This window comes from Coturnix japonica, chromosome 1 (genome assembly GCF_054131305.1).
Source record: "Coturnix japonica strain WE chromosome 1, WE-NBRP24, whole genome shotgun sequence".
Lineage (NCBI taxonomy): Eukaryota > Metazoa > Chordata > Aves > Galliformes > Phasianidae > Coturnix > Coturnix japonica.
Window position 1 is genome coordinate 84,766,208 of NC_140663.1, and position 16,395 is coordinate 84,782,602.

The following is a 16,395-nucleotide window of genomic DNA, read 5'->3' on the forward strand; positions in this document are numbered from 1 at the left end:
AGTGACAATCTTGAGAGAATGTACACAGTGCAATATTCCCCATGGTAGACAATGACTTTTTAATTGTTTAGCATCTAAGGCATAATTGCTGTGACTGCTATTGGGCCAGATGACTTGCTACTTCATGTCCAACTGTTTTGCCAACAAATCTTTGTATTTTTCACCACTGGCTGAAAAACAGTTCAAAGCCTGAAATGGTCACACTGTCACTGAACTCAGTGGAATAATAGTTTCTTACAAAACGCAGTGAATTAGGCGCAGAATGGCAACAGACCATTTCTAGGAAATAATAATCAAAATTCTAATTAAGTTGTCCACTTCTTCACTGTGGTAAAACACATCTTCAACTTTGGGCTGCTTGTCCCTCAAAACAAAATTTTCAAAGTTCAACTTGTGTTCTGTCTATAAAAAATGATACTTAGACTTATTCAACAAGGCTACTTGCTAGCATGCTGATGTGGTTTTCCTAAAGACAAAATCACAGTTAGTGGTTAACAGAAATCTTCTCATTTGTCAGTGAAACTGGTGCATGGGAGACTTTAGATTGGGTCTTTTATGGTGCTGAGCCACTGATACGTCATGATAGAACCAACCACACTTGCTACATAGAGCTGGCTATCCAGTCTTCAGTCTCAGGCTCCATGCCTCTTTTCTGATAGAAAAGCTGCATTCTTAGAGATGCACAGCTGTAAGAATCAAACCCAGTTTTATGACTTTTCCACATCTGAGTAAACCTCATAAATTCTAAGAGCATATACCCCCACTATAGGCAAGGGGAACTCAAAAATAATCTCTAATTTCTTAGGATGTCTCTGCCTGCATAGTTTTTTATATTCCCTTGTGCATTTTCTTCCTCCAGGAACTGAAGGAAAACAGAACGATGAGAAAGTGTGAAGGAGATGATGACCAATTTCCTTCCATTGCTAAATCACTAATTTATAAGCAGAGGCATTATGGAAGTAACAGAATTAAGTATGTATCACACACATTCGTAAAATCTGAACCATAAGCTGATTTTAATTAAAAGGAAAGGTGTATGTATTGAGGGACTTGCCCATCTGCCAGGAGTAGCTGCCTTGTTCCCCCTTTTCCACTGCAGACATCCAAAGTCAACTGGAAAAATTCTTTGTGTTATTCTTGTGTTGAAGCTATGTCAATTGGAGACATTATGGCAATTGGAAACATAAAATAGTAGCAGAGGGCAATGTTGTGCCTCACATGTATAATCAGTTTGCAAAAACTAAATAAAAAAATTTAAAAAAATAGAACCAGCAGACACATTTTTGGTAGAATCACTTCATACAGTAGCTATAGGATAATGTATCACATTGACTGATCCATCTTGCTAAACACCATGACAAAGTAAATGAGTGTTTGTATAAAAATACCGTTCAGAGTTGAAGCTTAAATTAGAGAGTCTGTAACCTTTGTTTGTGACCACAAATTATGGAGAAATCCTGCAGGGGAAAATGTTACATTAAAAAAATGCATTAAAATTTAACAGATATGGCCCATCAAATAGTAAGAATGTATTGTATTATACTATATACCTAACATTACTTAGGATTCTATAGTATATTTCCAACAGTTTCTACAGCTCTTTCACAGGTTAAATGGGCACCCGCAGGTGAGCACTAGTCAAATGACACATGGACTGTCATTTAAAAGACTAAGATATAAGAATATTTTCAATTAATGAAATCAGTGTCCCTTTCCTTCTGAAGCTACAAAGATTTCTTCTCTGTTTCTGGGTGAAGGGCTAATACTAGGCACAAGCCACAGGATCTGACAGGACATGGCATATTTCAGTGAATAACTTAAAGAAAATTAGAGAAGAAAAGATAAAGTCCTATTCTTTCAGGTCCCATAACCTCAGTTGTAACTTCGAGCAGCTATGCATCAGTAGGTTATAAGAAGGCTAAGTTTTAATCACTGATGTCTTCTTAAACACTAAAATGGTGATATATCACCCTCAGATGTGCAATTGGCAAAAATATCTGCGAATGTTTAAGAGATGTCATGTGCAGTATAAGCCCTTTCTGTCCGTAATGCAGCTCAAGAGGAATCTCAGCACTGAAAAGTCATTCTGCAAGCAGTGAGTGCCTCCTGCCTGAGTTTTTTCTGTTAACCCTTTCTTTTGCTGTCTGAATATCTGTCCCAGGTAACTGGGAGCCCAAAGAGAGGAAGGAAGTATGGAAGGAGGAAATCTGGTTCTGCATATTTAAAGGTTTCTCTGAAGAACTGTAGAATTAAATCTCTTGGGAAAAAACAGAAGCAACAGAAGACCAACTATTCTTTCCCTAAGAAAGCAGAATTTCTGACTATTTTTGTTACTGTATTAAAATTTGCCAGTGACTTAGAGTTGGTTGCCACTTTCCTCCCATCTTTGGCTCTACAAGCAGCCTCCCCAATTAAGCTGAAGACACTTTCAAATATTTATGATAAAGTGATTCTGCCAGACCTATGGAATCATGTAAAAGAAAGAAGACACAATCCTGCCTGTGCACAGTAACAGTGAAGAGGCAGAGGTTGGGATACCAAGAGCAGTATGCTTACAGCTCCTTAAAACAAGCAATGCTGTACCATTTGCAGTGTTCAGACAGTACCATTCCCAGGAGTTGCTAGCACTTTGATCAGTGTTGTTGATTAGGCACTTCAGTGTTCATCTCTTTTCTGCAAGAGCTCCCTGCTTGCTAACTCCCCTTCAGCTTAACACTGCAGAAGAGTGTCCTGTGTCAGCATAGAGCAGCACATATGTTTGTGAAAAAGTACAAACTTTGCTAAATTTTTGCCTCTCGCATCAATAGATCTTAACATTTAGTGGTTGATAAATTAACAATTAATTGACATTCTCCCCTGTTCTCAACAACAACAACAGAAGTGATGGATGGACATAAATTTTTGGAAGATGAATTCAGACAGAGGTGTAAACACAGGGAGCACCAGTTTGTAGCAGAAACCAATGCTAGGCACATTGAAGGGCATGTGGGATCCTCTTTCTCTTCTTTGACTAATTCAACCAATCTCCAAGTTAAGGTCCCTAAAGTATGTGCCCAAATTCCGTGCTGTAAATCTCTCCTGTTTTTCCTCACCGCTGCTGGCAGACCTCTGTGGTTCAAAAACCGGAATCGCAGGTCCTGTGCTTGGCTTCTCTCAGATTGGTATGTGTGCTCATGCAATAGTATATACAATTGTATGTACAAATATGCAGATCAATACAGCTTAACTTTTCAGAATGGAAAGAAGAGAATCAGCAAAGAGCTGCACAGTCTACCCTAATATAAGCTTTTTTTTTTTTTTTTTCAGAGTAAAACTTGGAAGTTTAGTTCACATTGTGAATTCAATTTCAGGTCAGTCATATTTAGTAGCTGTGCAACTGATTGTCTCACTCATATTTTCCCTTATTTTATGAGGATAAAGGAGCATTTTCTCCATGTATATATGTGCTACATTTTTGTTTTGTTTTGTTTTAAATAACTAACTTCTCATTTTTATTTTCCTCATGTAAACATCTGCTATAGTATTCCAAGAACAAAATAGCTAACAGCTAATAGCATGAATGTATGTGAAATGGTATTGTCTAGCAATGCAGAGATATAATCTCTTAAAGTTGGTTTTTTAGTGTGTAGAAAGCCAATGGTCGCCCAGTGGTGCCATCAATCATTCAACTATGATGGTGACTGTATGAAATTAATAATCTCTCAAACAGAAGGCTGCCAGATTAAGATATACAAACTGCACCAATTATGCAGGTTTCTATTGCTTAAGTAATTGCAGGGTTGAGAAATATCACTTGTGTAGTTTGGGGTGACCTTGTTTTGTCAGCATCCACAAGTGGAGTTAAGATGAAAACAGGTGAATGTTCATTTGTTAACATTATAAACTGAAGGATTCAAAGCCTGCTTGGATTTTCAGATGCGAGTGCCAGCATCCACAGTCAGTCAGCATATCAGATTGCATGTGCATAGCATACACATATCAATGCTGTATAGATAGCACCAGCAAAAATTAAGCAAAGGGAAAGCAAAGAGATGCCACCGCACAAAATCTCATCTACAATCAGGTCAATAAAACAAGTAAACACGTTTGCAAGCATAGTATGATCTAGGAAGGTTTTCATTCCTCAGTCCAACTTTAGGATAAAGCAGAAGCGGAGTCCTTCTCTGTCTGAAGCCCCAATATTTCAAGTTCTCCAGCAGCATCACCAGAGAAGCTAATTAATGAAAACCTAAGAATGATGGAAAGAAGCCCGATAAGCCATAACCCTCTCCAGATATAAGCGCGCAGCAAACAAGATAATAAAAAGTTAGCAGGATTTACCGTTTTAATTATCCAAGTGGGCGTTTTGTTTGGGTTGGAGTTTTTGTGGGAGCACCGGGAGCTGTTTCCCCGAGGACAGGTCCGTACGCATCCAAGCCGCGGAGCGCAAAGCAGCAGCCACGGCTCCCCCTCCGAAAAAAGAATAAAAAAGAGAGAAGGAAAAAAAAAAAAAAAAAGAGAAAAAAAAAGGGAAGAGCTAAAAAATAAAACCCACGGGGAGGGGAAGGAAGGGGAGGTACCCGCCGAGCAAACTCTGCCGGCTTTGCTCCCGCAGGTCTGAGAGAGGCGGCGGCTCCGCGCAACTTGCGCTCCGGGCGGAGTGAAGAGGTGGGAGCCGGGAGGCGGCGCAGAGCGGCTCCACCGCGGCCCCCGGGGGCTGCCCACGGGCTGAGCCGGACAAGGCGAGCGTCCCCGCGTGGATCCCGGGTATCCAGCGCTTGGTGGAAGGGATGCTGCGTGTTCGCCGCCTTTTCAGTCTCCGCCTTGTGCCGAAGCAGTAGGTGGGAGGGGAAGTCTGTATCAGTCTCTCATCTGCCGCGGGATTTGGGATCCTCCGAAGTGCCGCTATCCTCCTCCCAAATGTTATGACCAAGCTGTGTGTGATGCGGTGTTGAGGTGGAATGTGTGCTCAGCTCTCTGCAACGGCTGCATACCATCTGGCAAAGCTGTGTGTTTAGACCAGGATATCTGGAAATGGACAATACTTTGCCACTGAAGGTTTCCAACTGCTATCCGTGGGGTGAGCCCCGTGCTGTGAAGCACTGACCAGCAGTTGTGCTTCTATTTACCACCTTCCTTCTAAATTCCTGGCACTCAGTGCTGAGCCTGCATGTGCAACATGTTCCTGCAGTTGCTTCTAGCCTGGCATCCCAGAAGACTGAGCACAGTGTGGATAACTTATATGCAAGTACAGTTTTCTGCTCCTCTTACACTGCATACAGTTGACTTTCCTCATGGACATTTTACTATGGTACTGGGTAAACTCTGTGTCCTTTCATCATTTGATGAGGTTTGCTGTTTTCTTGGATCTCTGCGTACACAAGTATTTGTTTTTGAAGCAAACCAGAAATGTATTTGGGGTGAACCAACCCCTACATTCCAGAACACCTGTGTAGATAGCAACTCTAACACTTTCCCTCATCCTACTGCCACACTGTAATAACATCAGTCTCCTTAGAGGCAGTCTCCCTTGGTCATTTGATATCTGACAGCACCTGTGGTGGCTGCTTAGGGCTTGTCTTTCTGCAGGCCTCTAAGCTTCCAGCTTTGTATGAGCTGAATGCAGTATTACCTTTTGCAAGTTATGGCTCTACTGAATAAAGTCTTCTCCCTCAGCCACCAATCAAGTGCATCTCCCGACGAATTTTGATTTAATGAGTAAAGTTTTAATTATACAAGGGACCTTCGCAATAATAGAGGTTAAATAGAATGGTCTTGCTCTGTCCATTGCTCCCAGTGAGTAGGAGACAACTGTTTATTATTAACCTGCATTCGCACTGTGGTCTGCTTCTGGACTTAAATTGATGCTATTACAGTGAGCCTAATGGAGGATATGAAAGTGCCTCTCTAGAGCAGACGATTTAGTATACGATTTTTCTGCAGTGCCTGTAAACCTTTAAAAAGATTTTATCCTAGGGAAAAGGGCTTGAGTGACATTGATAGTGGCAGAAATTCTCCAGTAATTCCCCAAACAGTGTGCTAGAGCATTGGTTGTCACAGTGTGAGCAAGTAATCCCTCCAGCTCCTTCTTCAAATACCTCCTTAGGGCCTCTTGCTTCCTGCGGTGTGATGCTCACAACACACTTGGGAACTGCTTGTTGCTGTTTTGTGCTTTGTGTGTTCTTTTGGTTTTAAAACATTGCCCAGATTCAGACTGCACTTTTTTTTTTTTTTTTTTTTTTTTTTTGAGCAAAGCTGTCCCTGCCCAGCACAGTGGCATATTGGCCAGCTGCTGTGTCTGACAGCAATAGTTTTGATGATAGCAAAAAATGGCATATCTCTTTTGATTATGACAGGTAGCAATTTAAGGCTTATTTCTGAGAGTAAATTTTCTGCTGTGTTGTTTTACATAGGAGCAGTCATACTGGGTCAGAGAGGAAATCATTCAAAGTCCATTATCTCCTCTCAGAGGAAAGCTGGTAGCAGGTCAGAGAAAAGTACGTGACCTGGGCAGCCTTGTCCTGCAAATTCTCTTGTCTTCCTGAAGCATAGGCATTGCGCCCTTTGTGAACACATTTATTATGTTGGTATCCACACTGTCTCTGCAGCAAGCTGTTCTACGGCAGCACTAGCCAATGGACTTATACAATGCATTTCTTGTTTGGCTGAAACTTCTGGGTGTTTTATTTGGTGTTTTGTTTTCTCATCTTATGTGTCAAACTGAATGTCAAACAGCTGTAACCATTTTTTTCTTATCTTAACTGATATTTTCATTAGACGAGATACACCTGTTTGAACCCCTGTACTTGAAAAATCTGCAGGCCAATGAGCAGGTAATGGTTGCATTCAGGGCCACTGCAATTTCTAGGGGAGAAAGGCCTGTGCTTATATACTTTGATCTCAATTCTTTGGAACCATTTTTTTGTTCTGAGTTCCATGGAACCTGTCTCATTAAAATCATGATCCTGAACTCAGGCTCCAAGACACTATGACAGAACAAACAGTAATAATAATGATAATAAAAGATTATCTGAATGCTTTAAAATAAACAACTAATACATTGGCATGGTGTCTGGGCAGTGGATGCAGAATACTGATGAGTTTTGTGCCATCACAAATTTTAGTCCCTTTCTGAGCAACTTTATGCAGATAACCATTTTTTAGATGAAAAAATAAAATAATAATAATAATAGATTAAACGAATTCAAGATTGCAGTCCTGTTTGTTTCTAAACAATGTTCACCACAGTGATGATGAAAGTCCAGTTTCTTCGGATCACAGAATCATAGAATCACCATGGTTGGAAAATATTTTCAAGATAATCCAGACCAACAATCCACCTATGACCAATATTTCCCACTAAACCATATCCCTCAGGACAATGTCTAAATCTTTCTTGAACATCTCTAGGGATGGTGACTCCACCAACTCTCTGGACAGCCCATTCCAGCTTCTGACTACTGTTTCTAAGATGATTTTCTTAATGCAACCTGAACCTCCCCTTGTGCAACTTGTGGCTATTCCCTCTCATCCTATCACCACTTACATAGGAGAAGAGACCAACCTTCACCTCACCACAACCAACCTCCCCTCAGGTAGCTGAAGACAGAGATAAGGTCACTTCTGATCCTTCTCTTCTTCAGACCAAAGAATCCCAGTTCCCTCAGCTGGTTCCCATAAGATTTGTTTTCCAGAACCGTTACCAGCTTTGTTGCCCCTCTCTGAACATTCTCCAGGTTCTCCATGTCTTTCTTGTGGTGAGGGGCCCAAAACTGAACACAGTACAGAAGATATGGCCTTGTCAGGGCTGACTACTCACTTCCTTGTTCCTTCTGGTATATATATATAAGCTAGAATGCCATTGGGCTTCTTGGCCACCTTGGCACACTGCTTGCTCATCATCAGCTGAGTGTCGACCAAAACCCTCAGATCGTTTTCCTCTGTGCAGCTTTTCAGCCACTCTGCCCAAAGCCCATAGTCTTGCATGGAATTTTTGTGACCAAAGTGCCAGACCTGGCACTTGGCCTTGTTGAACTCCATCCCATTGGCCTCAGCCCAGTGATCCAGACTGTCCAGATCCCTCTGTAGGGCCTAGCTACCCTCAGGAAGATTGGCACTTCCAGCCAACTTGGTGTCATCTGCAAACTTACTGAGAGTGCACTCAATGCCCTCATCCTGGTCATCAATTAAGATATCAAACAGGACAGGCCACTATACTGGCCCCCAGCTTCTTCCTTGATCTGACAGAGCCACCAGCCACCATCATCTCAGACATTTGTTCTGAGACAGTTATCAGGGCATGTCTATGGCCAAGGAAAGCCCATGGTGTGCTTCTGTCCATTTTACCATTTAAATTTCTCTACAAAGTACTTTAAACTGGAAAATCTGGATCAGATGATATCAGTAAGGGTACAGTTACCTACCACTTCAGAGGGCAGCCTTTCTTGATGTCTGTCTGTAGGACTGTCCTGCAGTGCACAAATAGCTTGGGAAGATGGAAATGTGGTGGGTGCTAATTTGCTGGGCTGTGAGGGAGGTGCAAGGAGAGGTTAGAATAGGGAGTCCCCTGTTCAGCTCAGTATTTGAAGTTCCAGTAATCAGCCAGGTTGCTTTTCTCTTTTTCTCTTCACATTCAGATTGGTGTACAGAAAAGAATCTGAGATGGTTTGTAAACCAGTGTTCTTTGTGAGCTCTCTTTGTGAAAGCTAGAGACTTGATATGTCTGAAAGTCTGGGACTTTACGTTTAAATTCACCTTACAGTTAATCAGACAGACAATTTGCATATCCTGTGAGGAACTCCCTTGCTTGCAGTCTTTCTGGGATGCTTTTTTTTCCCTGGACGTTGAAAAGCCCTAGTTATTCCTTGCTTCTTCTTTCCTATACACTGAAATCAAGCTGGTGGCTGGATTTTGCTGCATGCCTTCCTTTCTGCCTAGATTGGATCCACAGGCCTCGCAGTCTGAGGTGAGTGCAGAGGACAGCATGGGTTGTGTCCCACTGTGGAAACTGATGGCATGTTTTAATGAGATGCTGTGTGCTGTAAGTGGATGTTTGCTGCTTGTACTGTCACCTTACTTGTGCTGTGCTAGCACTGCCTGTTGGCCTTAAGGCAATGTGACACAAAGGAGAGCCAGTGAGTGCTCTCTGGGGACAGTGGACAGGCCCTGATCCTGTTTACTCAGATGTAACCACCAAAGACATCAAACACAAAACAACACAGTTTAACCTGATGTGGGAGATGAATATGGCAGGTAGGGCTGCCAGAAGAGGTTTCTTCCCTCTGTATTTATGAAAGGCAAGTAGAAAAGCCACTGCTCAGTTTCTAGGGCTACAGTGCCTTAGAGGAAAACATCTCTGGCTGAGGCAGCCAGTAACACAGGGGATATGAGTGCTTTTTTCATTGGTGCTGCTCTGCTCTTAGAAGAGCTTTAGAAGACCACATACATCCTGGCTTACTTGTTGTGAGAAGACACCAAATCAGCATAATGTGGAGATCTAGAACAGGCCCAGCTGGAGAACAGACCCCTCAGAACAGCTCTCAGTGGCTCAGCATGTGGCTGAATGGACACGAGAAGCAAGAAGATCCATGCTGTGAACCTGCAGTGCAGCTGCTGGCAATTGGCATCAGTCATCTTTGGGAGCTGTAGCCAAGTCTCAGGGTGACCATGGGACTGATGCCTCACGATCCTTGCCCTTTCTGCTTCACTATAAATAACCACGTTTGGGATAAAATATGACGTGAGGATGTCTGACTAACTTCAGATGACAGGGGTTATGGTGTTATTATTTATATCACCGTGTCTAGAGAGCAAGGAATTTAGCCTCTGACTCTGCCTTGCATTGCTGCTGCCATGCTATGCTGTGCCCATAATGAGGGTCGGTGGGGCAGGTCAGCAGGAACGGTGAGAGGCTGTTTGTGGTTTGCAATACCAGGTGCTCAGCCTCTCTCAAAATCAGGCCATTTGTTTGCAGTCTTTAATTAAAGCACTCTCACCTCCCTTAAAGTCTGACTATTAAGTGAGAATGAAGATTGCTGCTTAGGAAAACATCTGATTATCTTTGCTTAACAAAACGTGTATATCTCATTGCTGTGTACCCAGGCAGGGGAAAGTGTGAAAATGTTTACCCTCTGTAAACAGTACTTACACACGATGTATTCATACCTTCTCTCATCACACTCTGCTATTGGATAAAGCTCAAACATTCCCCAAAGCAGCTTTAGTGTGGTATACAAGGCAGGTCTTGGCAGATTACAAATCTGTAAGGAAAACAGAAAGGCCAAGGCTCCCTCTTGGAAAAGGGAGAAGGTGAAAGTTCTATGAAGAGAGGGAGAAAAAGAAAATGCTTGGGCATTGGCATAGGCTGTCCAGGGTGGTGGCAGAGTCACTGTCCCTGGAAGTGTTCAAGAACCATGCAGATGTGGCAACAGGGTTAGTGGTCATGGTTTGGGTGGGTTGGTGATTGGACTGGGTGATCTTACTGGTCTTTTCTAATCTTAACGATTCTATATACAGTAGTACATAACTGAGAAATGAAAAATGGGCTGAGACTTCAAAAAGAATGAATGCTGACTTGTGATGTACAGTAAAAAAGGAACCAAGTGGCAAGTTTCACAGAAAGAAAACATGAAACATAATGTTAACAAAAAAATTAATTACAGAGTTTCCTGAGCATGAAAACTGAACCTGACATACAGCTGAGAGGGAAACCAAAGCTCTCTGGATGCTGATGCTCTGATTTACAACTGGATTATATCAGAGAGAAGTTTAATCTCTCTTAGATTTAGTAGCTTCCATTCCATTTGTCCACAGTTTTTTAGAGGAATCCTTCAAGCCAACATATATCAATGTGTACGTTCATGTAGTGAGAACTACAGAAGCCAGAAAAATCAATATGCTTTCCACTTTCCTTCAAAAGTGAGGATGTCGTCCACATTTACTTCTTTTTTTCTCTTTTTTTCTACAGCCTAGAGTCTATGTAATACATGTATTTATCTGAACTGATAACTGCCTAAGAGATTAGATAGATTTGTCATTTCTTAGAAAGTACTGAATCTGTTTTTACTCATAACAAAGAACATAAGGTTGTGGGGAAATCTTTAGGTGAGAGCCAGTAGAGAAATCTTGATCATTTCCCCTGCTAAATTACTAGGTACCTACTTTTATCAGACTGGGCAGATTGTTGTCTCTAGGAATGCATGTTTTTATCTTCTGGAAATTGTATTTTCTGCTTGGCTGGGTGCTGCTGTTCTGTCAGATGCTGTGATCATGCTTGCACATACTCATAGACAAGTATCAGAGCAGCACGCAAATGGAAGTTTCGTAAGCCAAAGGAAAAAATGCTAATTGCAAGGCAAAATGGTACACAGCATGCTTACAGCTATGTAGGCAATAATGTCATTGTTTAGAACATGATTAAAATATATCTGATATGTCAAGATAAAATGCTTTCTGTAGGGTACAAAACAGTAACATAAATAGCAACTTCAGTACTCAGCTCAGTAATGATAAAAAAGGAGTATCTCCCTTTCCCCCAAAGAGAAATGCCTTGCACAAATGGTGATCAAGAGAACTGCTGCTGTCAGTAGTACTTGTAGAGATGTGGAGCTGTTGATTAAAGAAAAAACAGCTCAGTGGCATTGGGATAACTTCTGAAAATGGCAAAAGAAAAGCATAGCATCTTCTTAAATATGTGCCAAAATGCCAGTAACAGAGGGAAGAGTTATCGCTAGAAGTGAGGTGAGGAAAAATATATTTAATTCCACTTCAACATAACCTAAGGCAATTTTATTTGAAGAAAGGAATATGGACTAGCCTCTGCTTTATTCTTTCTCCTAATTTCTCCAGACATTGCCTGTTCTCTAATCTGTTTCTCTTCTGTGTGTTTATGGGGTTGACTTTATTATACTGCCATGTTATATCATTTCTCTGTTTCTTTGATTGTTGTTGTTTAATGCACCACCTTTTCTTCTTTCTATTTAATTTCAGTCTTCTTGATTTTTATTATTATTATTATTATTATTATTATTATTATTATTATTATTATTTTATTTTATTTTTGGTTGAAATTATTTCTATTAAAGTTTCTCTTGGAAGCTTTGACCAAAGAGAAAGAAAGGATCTACTGCACAAGGGTTCCAGATACTATCAGTAAGTTACAATCACTTCTTCCAGTCTGGGCCTTTCTCACCTCTTGATGCTTAGCCACTTTTAGCTAAAAAGTAATAATAGTAGAGTTTGATACTATACAGTATATCAAATGGGGATAAGAGAGCTATGGAGAATAGAGGAAAGGAAATTTCCAGCTATGTGAGATAAGGAAGAACTTACCCCCTACTTTATCAGTTCTAGGAAGCTGTGCCCTCACTCAATCAAGTTCACACACAACGTTTCAAAATCCTTGGGAAGGAGTACATGCAAAGAATACTAGCTGCAAGAGGTAAACTCTGTGCTACAATACATTCTGATGTTACAACAGTCTTTCCCTTTGGACTTTCTAAGAGCACTTTATTCAGTCAGATTCCCATCTAGAAATCTGTATCTTCTTTCCTTACCAATAAGCTTCCAGAATTATTTTGATAACAAATGACTTTGATTTCTTCCCATGGCAGTTGCCTCAGTAAGCAGGTCGATTATGTTCTGATTCAGATTGAAAAGTCTTCTACTGAAACCTGTGGGGCACAGTAATTTTCACTGACAAGTTGAACCTTTTTCAACTTGGAGATAGTTTCAAAACTAATGAGAGCTTGCCAAAATGAACTCCATTCTCCCTGTTGTAAAGAGTGGATCTAATAACCCACATTTTATGAATAATCAAATCTGTAATCAGTAGGAAGGAAAAGCTAATATTATCTGTCATGAGAAAGGACTGAGGAGATGAATACGTAATCTTACTAAAAATACAATTAAGATGCACCCTGGAGAAAGAGCAGAAAAAGAAAACCAAACAGCAGCATAACAGTAACTAATAGGTAAGTGAATATACATTTGTCCTAGTTACATCTAATTAGTTTGTCAAGTCCAGCATCTCTTGCTCGAAGGCCTTTTATACTCTTTGGTGGACATTTGTGTTGATTTGACTGAATAAGACCGAGAAGGCCTTGCTCATGGATAAATCAGTGTTTGTCATTGCTGCTGCCACCATGTGCTGACTTCCATTAAGAATGCAGGATCTGAAAAAAAAATCTCAACCTCTATTCTTATCCTTTTTAATCCAGGAAGATATTCATAGGTTTCCAGTGCAGCCTAGCACTAAATTGCTGTTTGTTCTCTTAAGGAGATCTTTGAGGGCGGTTTTGATTGACTGAAAAATAAACAGACTGCATCATGTAAATAATGTTTAATTTGAGATTAAATATTAAGGTTTGCTCAGATTTCTTTGAGTCTTTCTGTATTCTTCTGCTTGTATGCATATTTAGAAAATTCCATGGGAAAACAAAAAGCCCAGGGACATGTTTTTTGTTGCAAAGATTTTGCATTTTCCATTATTAAGAAACTTCATTGACTGCATAGTTCCTAAATGGATTGAGCTCAGGTGAGACTATGGAAGAGCAGATGAGACAAACATTTTAATAGTTTCTAAATAAATGCATTTTTTTTCCACAACAACATTTGATTTTAAAGATCAAGTTGCTGAAATTGCTTCTTGCATCATTAATGTGTATTTTATACTGGCTGATTGTTCAAATTATTTTGAGTAAGAGCCAGCAGGATTTGTGTGAATATAGACTATGGAATTAAATCACTTGATAGTTTAGAAGTCCCTGCTTTCTGAAAAACAACTTTATCACCAAGACTCATTCCTGGAAATGTGTAAGATTATCAGTTTCTTGACTTCTAAAAATGTAAATCACATTTTAGGACCATCACCAATGTGTATGCTAAGTGCTTGGATAAGATATTCTTTTCACAGTGCAGATAAACTGGAGACCATAAGAAGTTCTTCCGGAAGGGTATAAAAAGCATTACTTTTGTGTTATAAATCACTTGATTATGTCTTTGTTTTTCAACAAATATTTCAGTGTAACTTTGTGAGTGATGGTGCAACTATAATTCAGAAGTATTTCTTATTAGCCCATTTTCTATGTATAAAAATTAAAATCAAACACAGACTTGTGTTCATCAGCCAACTGTTTCATGAGATCCCCAAAATTCAAGGCTGGTAAAATTCATTGCAGTCAGCCTTTCAGTCATTCTCAGGGGAGGAAAATATTTTTGACAGTTGTCTTTCTCTAAATACAAAAATATTGGGGAAGTTATTGACAGTTCTTTTACTGCATTGCTTATCTGTGCATTTCCTGATAGCTAGCTAACTCTCTTTTCTGTCTTGTATTACTAACACTTCCCTTTTTCTCAAGAGGTGATTGGCTCTCTCTGTCACCCTGGAGCTCTGAATGTTTTCCTCGATTTCCCAGAATCAGTTATTTTTCCATATTTTTTTTAATCTCCTTCCATTTTGTGTTTGTATTTTCGTATCTCTTCTAAATTGTGAACTATTGCATGCATCCACTAGCCATTAGATCTTCACCTGCTCCCTCACAGAGAAAGAAGCCCTTTGAGACACACCCTTCTCTATAAATCTTATACTGTGAGTGCTTTTTACTTTCCAACTCTAATAAAACCTTTGATCTTAACATTTAGTAGGGACAATCTTTCAAAATCATTTCCATACGCTTAAGAGTGGCTCTTGCTTTCTACTCTTGTTATGTCTTAGAATGTTTAGGATTAATAGTAAAACATGATTAGATATTCTGTCACATCTGTGATCTTAAGATTGATCTGACATAGGTGAGATCAGTGAATCATTAGTTCATATTGAACTTTTTTTGAATTTTAACCATTTTCTGATTGCTTTTACTTTTATGAATCTATCTTTACAAAAGAAAAAGGAAAGTCTGAGGTGAGAACCAAGATGCCTCTTAAGTGTATTTTGCTGTCTGACAAAACGACTTGCAGGCTGGTTTCCTGAACTTTTGTGTGTACCCAGGAACACAGAAAATTCCTTCACCAACATGTGGGAAAGTTTATATTAGGAAAAGCATTTGCAGTTAAAAATTAAATAGTCTTAAATCTAAATTATTTTCAGTCTAGGGGGAGCTTGAGGCTGAGGAGCCATCTGGCTTTTGCTGATACCAGAGCAAACTGGGAAAATGCCAGGTGACTTCTACAGAGGGGCATAAATAAGGGAGGTGAGTTTGTTTGGTAGGAGGGGGAGGGCTAACATCACTGCAGCTTGTTTTGATTAGGTGAGTTGTTAGTCTCTGTCCTTCAGTAAAGCAGGTTGTTCTGAAAAGAAAAAAAAAGAGTCTCAGCTGCAAATGTAGTCCTTCTGGGCAAGCTGGTATTTTGTTCTGTGTTGTGACTGAAGATTTAGCCCTTAAAACAGGATAAGACCTCCAGCAAGAATGGTGTTCATGCATGAAATTGTACTGCTTAGGCTTGATGGGTGCTTAGAAAAAGGCAAACACAGCTGAGTTTGCAGCATCTCTCTCATTTGTTGAAGTGAAGTCAAGGTAAGATGGTCTATCTTTCCTCATATCTTTCTGAAGCTTTGTGCAGATGAGGTTGCTATCTCTAGGGGCTGTCTTGCAGTGCTACCCCAGGGGCATCTTGGGTGAGCTCCAGGTGCTCTGGTGGCTTGGTTTTGTTGGCTTTGGCAATTTCGACAGTGTTGCCACTCTCTGACTCTCAAAAGTCAAAGTAATTATTCTTTTTATGCATGTTATAAATATTGCCCCTCATGATGAGAAACCATCTGATGTTGCTGTGATGTTGTTATGAGTGGGTAATGTGAACCTGAGTGCTAACGATGATATCATGGGATGGATAAGTTCTACTGTTCTGCAAGGTTGAAGCTTCATCTGAGAACAGTTTTGAGTAGGTGAAATTATATTTTACCGTAAGGCTTTAGATAAATGTTTGGAATTAGGATAGATACTCAAATACTTTAATGCTCTGGAATGACTTATCCCTATGATAACATTTTCTGAATATGTTATTCTGTCACTTGGTTCCTTTTCTGTGTAACCACTTTCATGAAAGTGGTTCATGAAAGCTTACAGAAAGGCTTGGTAACATTTTGCTGAAGTGGCAAAATTCTTAGCACTCACCTGTTTCCACTTCTTTTTTTCCCTAAACAAAGCTGTTCTGTTACATTAACTCTTTCCAACATGTGGTTCAAAAAAGCTTATAAGATTCCTCAGAATATCACCTGCAGTATTACTGAGACATTGTCCCTAAGATACTTCTCGATTATAACATAATATTTTTGGTATCCATTTGATTTTTCCTGTTCTCCTTTTATTTTAGTTTCTTTTAGGCTTTCATGAAGAACTGGAATATGCAGATTTTTAAGATGGGCTGGTTATATTATATAGAAAACAATCTAATGTATATTCATTTAAAGAAGAACTTTAT

At 40.0% G+C, this 16,395-nt stretch overlaps 1 protein-coding gene across 4 annotated transcripts in view; it reads right to left on the minus strand.

Annotated features, from left to right (window-relative positions):
- Positions 1 to 5,080, minus strand: part of HTR1F (5-hydroxytryptamine receptor 1F) — a 109,037-nt gene extending 103,957 nt beyond the window's left edge. Inside the window, exon 1 of one of the 4 annotated variants that reach the window (XR_014938790.1) lies at positions 4,321 to 4,965. The gene's annotated coding sequence lies outside the window, so the exon portion shown is untranslated. Of the gene's footprint in view, positions 1 to 4,320 lie in introns of all 4 variants that reach the window. The other 3 variants (XR_014938791.1, XM_032448371.2, XM_032448369.2) reach the window with 3 other exon arrangements.
- Positions 5,081 to 16,395: the final 11,315 nt, after the last annotated feature.